Genomic DNA, 7,546 nt, shown 5'->3' with positions numbered 1-7,546 from the left:
AAACATATACTAATTTTTTTTATTATGCAGGCTAACTGAGGAACAGCGAGAATCATATATACAATCTTTATTTGATGAAATTTGTGACGATGACGCTCCCTATGACTTTGACTCAGAAGATGAAGAAGAAATTCAAATCAATGACATTGAAATTGCTGATGACGATGCTGAAGTTTCGCAAAGTGCCGCAGAAGTATTACCTGATTATGCGGACTATGAGGATGATGAAGAAGACGATGAAGAAGAAGAAGTAGAAGAAAATAATGAATTACCTGCTAGTGCCGAAAAATTTGTTGCACGTGATGGTACTGAGTGGATGAAAGAACCAAATGTAAGTCGTCAGGTACTCAGACAAAATATTATAAGAGAACGTTCTGGACCAGCTAGATGCACTGAAATGTTGTCAATAGAGCAAACATTCAAATGTTTCATGAACGTTGAAATGGCTGATATAATTATGCGCCACACAAATAAGTTAGCAAAAGAAACTTATAATGCTTACAACAATGCGCATCCAAACACAACTCCTAAGTCATGGACGCCTGTGTCAATAACAGAGCTGTATGCATTTTTTGGCATACTTATTATGACTGGTGCGAACCATAGCAATGGAGAACATGTTCGAGATTTATGGAGCGTCAAAAACTATCCTTTATATCGCGCCACAATGGGAGTCAACCGTTTCTGTTCGATATTGCGGTTCCTAAGATTTGACGATAAAAACACTCGTGCAACACGCTTACTAACTGATAAAGCAGCACCGATCAGTGAGTTGTGGACGATGATGAACAATAATCTTGCTGCACATTACAAGCCCAGCTCATGCTTGACGATTGATGAACAATTATTTCCTTACCGTGGACGCACACGGTTTACGCAGTACATACCGTCAAAACCTGCTAAATATGGTATCAAGGTTTGGTGGATTTGCGATGCCGCAAATGCATATCCACTGCATGGACAAATATATACTGGCCAAGCAGAAACTGGTAGGGAAACGAACCAAGGCGAACGAGTGGTGAAGGATTTGTCTGCCAAATACCAAGGAAGTGGCCGAAACATTACAATGGACAATTTGTTTACGACCTTGCCAGTTGCAGAACTGCTTCTCACCTGGAAACTCACGATCGTTGGAACTTTGCGCAAAAACAAATCATATATTCCTCAAGAAATGAAGCAGAACAAAAACAGGACAATTGGTTCAACGACATTTGGCTTCAAAAATAATGTGACAATGTGCTCTTATGTTCCCAAAAAAAATAAAGCAGTAATTTTGCTTTCGACCATGCATAATGATGCTGAAATAGCTGACAGTGGGAAACCTGAAATAATTGAATATTATAATCGTACCAAAGGTGGTGTTGATCGAATGGACCAAATGTTTGCGGAATATCCAACACAAAGACAAACAAAACGATGGCCACTAGCGATGTTCTTCAACATGTTGGACATTACAGCTCTTGCAGCCTACATTGTCTACGATTTGAATAACCCTATGTTGCCTTGGAGAACAAACAACAAGCGTAAGCAGATCCTGCGCAGCTTGGCTGAAGCATTGTGTATGCCCATTATTGAAGCCAGAGCCATAAATCGTCAAGTGACGCGAAATTTTTCGACTAAAATTGCTATTGAAGCATATTTCAACCGACCGGTGGAATCAATGGTGTCAACAGCAGCATCAACATCTGCCGCAGCGCGCACGCCAAAACCTGTGTCCGGATCTTGCTATTTATGTTACGCACAAGAGGAAAAACGCCGTAGAAAAACCAGAAAGCTGTGCGACAAATGTAAGAAGCCAATGTGTCTTGAACATTCGGTCACATCAACAAATTGCTCTATTTGCCATGATTTTCCTTAGATATAAGATGCATTTTTATAATTTTTATAATAAAAGTCAATAATATAATGTGTGAAATGAATATTTTTAATTTTTCAAATAAAAAAATAATATAAAAAATGTTTTTTTTTTATTATTATGAGGATTTTTACTATTGGGGTACAAACGTATCCCGGGTGTGTGTTTACGTATATAATGTGTTTGGAAGGCTGTAGCTCCTGAACCAATGGTCCGATCTGGTTCAAATTTTGAATTTGAACTCAGAACTAAATAATCTTCCTAGATCCGAAGTTAGCGGTATAGCGGTTCAAAAGTTACAACACTTCAAAGTTGAAAGTGGATACATTTGTACCCGGGTGTGTGTTCTAGGTTAACACTCTGTACATTTTTGCGCTCGTGGAGTAGAGGATTATCGAGCGTGATATGTCTTCTTCGGCCCACTTGATACGCTTGCTACCACGTTTTATTTTTTTTATTTGGCCGGGAGTGAATATTGCAGAGAGTTTTTCGTCCATATTTTTCTGCTCAAACTCAGCACCTCGAATGCGCTCTTGTAGGGCAGATATGGTCTTTTGCAATTTTTTTTCATTCTCCCGTAAAACGACATTCTCGCGTGTTACTGACTCACTTCGGAAATGGAAATAAATTATTGAACGTATACTAATTTCACCTACATTCTCCTCACAGTTGCAGCTTCAATGCACTATTATCCTCCAACCTCTTTTTAGCGCAGTTTTGTAGCCGAACATTTTCACAGTTTATCGCTTGACTGGGGACAAAAGAATTATTTTACTTGCGTTATCAATATCACTGCTTTATATATACTCACATTTTTTGCTCCAGCTTCCTTTGTACCTCTTCTGCATCACGTTTAAGAGCGCTTCTAAAAATATATAATCGTTTTAAGTAATTATATATGTGCCAGGTTTAAAAGTACGTACATATTTACTTACATTTTTCGTTCCAATAGCGTTTTAGTGCTGCGACTTGCTCTGTTGTCGACTTCAACCAACGGCGCTCTTTCCGACACAAACGCATTTTCCTGGTCCTCAGTTGCTTCGATTCTTTTGGCAGCTTCCAGCAACAATTTGAGTTTGTTGGAGCGGTTTCCGTTGTCGACAGCAACTTCAACCAACGGCACTCTTTCCAGCGCAACCACATTTCTCTGCTCCTCAGTTGCTTCGATTGTCTTTGCAGCTTCCACCAAGAGGTTTAGTTTGTTGAAGCTGCCTTTGCGTAGGCTTGGCACAGCCCCCTTTTTAACTATGAGGTGTTTCACTAGTCCTGAATTCAGCCCAGTTATTCGGACATCTTTTTAAACAAAGTGGTAACTTACCCATTTGAACCTTTAAAAGGTTGACAAAATCTTCGGGGAGGAAGTGGTCGCTGCAAATTTTTGCATGTTGGCCAACGTTCTGACCACAAAAGTTTACCCACTTTTCACGCAGACTTACGTCTCTTGGGAGACTAAACAAACGCACGGACTTGTCCCTTTCGTATGAGTTGTTGCACCCAATCACAAAGCACTTCATTTTATTTCATAAATTTGTATTTAATTAAAATTAAATTGTTCACAAAACACGTCGAATCGCTAAAAAAAATCACCAAGAAAATATAGAAGCAGAATGATATGTAAACAAAACGACAAACGTCAAAAACGCTCGAGCAAACTTTTTTCTCAAATTCGATTACAAATACAACGATAGCTGATTGGGTGATCTGTAGTAGTTGGTTCATGGACATTTCAGAACCTTTGCAAAGCAGCAGTCGTCGCAACGGGATTATCAGCTGACAAAAAAATCACCTTCTCAATGGTACTACAACGAATGTCAGCAGCACAGCAGCAGCAGAAAGTAATAAAACTCAGTTGAGTAGGCTGGTAAGTAACAACGACACCTACAGAAACCACCTGCGGCTCGCATCATTACCCACGACCGGACAAGTAGCGGCATTTACGTACACACCTACAAATAACTGAAAAGGTAGACATTTCTAACACAGCATCAATTCCACTGTTTTATTTTTCCCTTTGTTCGTATTCTTTGGGAGTTATTTGCTTTGTTGGGATTTCCCTGCAGAAAAAAAAATTATCAATTGATTAAAATAACCAACTTCTAGTTAGCTATATTTCGGGATTTCTATAAATAACTAACTTTTATTTAGCTATGACAAAACTAATTTTAAGTTAGCTGTGTAGTCGTGAAGGGGTCATGCAGACGTTATCGGGAGTTTGTTTTCTTTACAAGTTTCTATTTAAATATCCTCATAAAAAAATACTTTCAAAACATCCTCATAAAAAAATACTTTCAAAACACTTCTTTTCTGCACTTCACAGTGCTTCGTATTCAGGACAAATAAAATAAAGGTCGAAATTTTAAATTATCATTTTGATGTTATCTTTGCATGATCGAATTCAAATATGGTACCACCTAAAAAAGAACATGAAAACAAATAGGCAAATATGTAATGTTAAATAAAATAAGTATATAAATAAAAATATAAAAAATTTTAAAAAATGTTTTTTTGTTTATAGTTTATGTCCAAAATTAGTTTGCTACAAGTTAATTGAAATCTAATGCAGAGGAAACAAGTTCTCAAAAGTAGTTAGTTACGGCTAAAGGAAATAGTTAATATTTAAATACCACTAGTCGACTGCTATTTAATTAGTTAATAGTTAGCTAGCTACAAGCTAGTCCCATTTCCTACAGGGTTATTACTCACTCGCCGCATTAAGTGCTATTTCACACTCATCTAAACATATATATGTATACATATGTATTCTTAATTCATTCCTATGACGATAAATAATACGAAGCAACCGAATTATAGAAAAATCTTTAAAGAAAATATTTGGTGTCTATATTTAAAACAAATTATCTCAAGTGATCCCATATTTTTCGATAGTCGGGCTTTATTGTGGAACTTTTCGGTTTTACGCAGATATATGCCAAAGTTTGGATTTTTTCGTGACTCTAACTAGTCATGTACTTGGGCAGAACCCGAAATATCACGAATATAAGAATACGTACTTAGAGACAAGAAGCGGGACCTGGATGCAGATGCACCGAGGGAACTTTATTTACTGAGAAATATGGAACGCCACCCTAAAGAAATGCGATTAGTGGTCCAAAGGTGGGCGACGGCTGCAATTCGGCGGGAGTTTTGTAGTATCCGGACATACCATTGTTGCGACGACAGCTTTGATGATGCAATAGGCATTTAACCCCCTGCCCGCGAAAAAAAATTGCCATATCTTGGAAAGGCCCGTGCGAAAAGGTTCGACACACACCACCACAAAAAGGAGTTGCCTAAGTATACACCGCGATGTCGAGATTTGATATGTCCGTCAAACTGATACGGCTGTGTAAAATGGCGCTGAGCAATACTACCAGCCCCATTAGAATTGAGCCGTTTGCCACCAAAGATAATCAGCCTTATCCTGAGTTTCGTCCGAAAAAAATTTACCTACAACTAATGCTATAGCCATAAGCTGAAGCATCTTGTACTTTTCTAACAACGACAATGTTACATGTCTTATATTAGTTATATTTCTTTGTAGATATTACAATATTTTAAATAATTGATTTATCGTTGGGTTAGTGGGGCTTAGGTGGGTGAGTAAGTCAACTGGTTTGTTTTTTAATAGTGACGGTATGTGTTTGTTCAAGCTTGGGCAGCCTTTTAGAATGTGTTTTATGCTTGTTGTAGTGTTGTTGCAATGTTCGCATAATGGAGGGGCGTTTTTATCAATTAGATGTTTGTGGGTAATTCTATAATATCTGAGTCGTCGTCTTGACATTTTATAAGATCTTTCTTCACCACTTGAGTAATAGTATTTGTTTTGATGGCTTTGAAGGCTTCACGAATTGTTAAATTCTCTAGATTATTTTTTGTGTTCCAGTTTGTTGTTTATTCAAAGAGCACGCTTTGTTTAGTTTTGATTCAGTATAGTTAGTTAAGTCAATGGTTAAAAAGGTGATAAACATTTTAAGAGGTTGTTTTGACGCGCTTTTTGCTGTTAAATCTGCCAACTCTTTAGTACGATCAAAACTAGAGTACACTTCTATTATATGGAACCCCATTTACGGCTGCCATGCCGCCAGACTCGAAAGAGTGCAGAGAAAATTTGTTCGTTTTGCGTTAAGTTCCCTTAACTTTGATGACCCGATGCCATCTTATTTTTCCCGTTGTAAACTTATTCACCTACAAACTCTTGAAACTAGACGAATTGTCCAGTTGCTCATGTTCGTTTTTGATTTGGTTGTTGGCTCTTTGGATTGTTCGGCCCTTCTGGAGAAGATATCCTTTAACGTGCCTCACAGATTTCTACGCTCATCTCTGCCGTTTTACTTGCGTGCTACTAAGGCTAACTATTACCATTTTGATCCGATTTTCCGCGCTCTGACAGAATTATATTATATTATTATTAAGAGTATAAATATTGATTTTTCGTTGCCGAGAAATATTTTCAAGTCATTTATTGATTAATTTTTCTTATAACTACTTGTGTATCTAAATCTATGGTATGTAGTTTTAATTACGATAGTCTTATTTTTATCTAGTCTGTAAGATTGTAATCATAGACTGAATAAACTGAATAAACTAAACTAAACTCGTTTCCAGGAATTTGAGCGTGTCCAGGTACCCAGATGAGCTCGAAATTATTTTTGTTTTTTTTTTTTGTAAGGAGGTTTCTTATTGTGTTTGTGTAATCGCAATTGTTGTCTGGATTTTGTATTCTTTGTACATAAGTATTCGAGTGTAAAATTTTGCGGAACATTTACGGGCCTTTACGCGTTGGTTACGGCCAGTACTGCAGACAATGGAACAATGAGCTCTATGAGCCTTGCAACGACATGGGCATAGTGCAGAAAATTAAAATACAGCGGCTCCGCTGGCTTGGACACCGACGCTCCAGTTTTGAGAGTATTCAACTCCGAACACGCTGATAATAGCAGAGGAGAAGCGAGGCCTCCACGGCGCTGGAAAGATTCAGTTGAGAACTTGGCATTTCAAATTGGCATCAAAAGGCACAGAAGAGAAACGGCCACGGCGGCGTGCTTTGTTGAATTTGGCAAAAACCGCTTAGGCGATTACAGAGCCAAATAAAAGCAAGATCTTGAATAAATAACTCAGTGATCGGGCGTTGAGGTTTAATTTCTCATGGAATACCTCTTCTAACAAAAATTCGTGAAACAGTTTTTTATAAACTTCGATAAAAATATGTTTTTGTTTAAATTAAATTAAATGCCTTTTTCGTTTCTACAAAAAATTTTGGATTTTCATTGCCCGGTTGTTAGTGCTTATGCCGAGAGGGCAATGAAAAGGTAAATTTTTTCGGTAGAAACAAAAACGCCATAAGATTATGCTTCAACTATCTTTCAATTATTATTCCCATGTTCAGAAAAATAATTATACGTTTTCACGTTAGTTAACATTTTCTCAAAATTGGACCGATAGTAAACTTCGTTTAGTTATTGCTATTTCGTTAACTTTTTGGCCGCTGTGAATAATAAACACGTGTAAAAATAGTTTATGAGTAAATTAAGACAGTTTGTACTCAAAGAAATTATTCGCGAAAAGTTTATATTCGCCTCTGAAATTCAAACAAGCATGTTTTGGATTTCATCTGCATTTCAATGAATTCGTTGCCCAAATTTTTTACTCTTCCCAAATTCCATCACTGGTACTAAGCCTTATTGTTTCCAT

Source organism: Rhagoletis pomonella, unplaced genomic scaffold (assembly GCF_013731165.1).
Source record: "Rhagoletis pomonella isolate Grant_MI unplaced genomic scaffold, Rhpom_1.0 Rhpom_scaffold_00002, whole genome shotgun sequence".
NCBI lineage: Eukaryota > Metazoa > Arthropoda > Insecta > Diptera > Tephritidae > Rhagoletis > Rhagoletis pomonella.
This window is presented reverse-complemented; position numbering follows the sequence as displayed.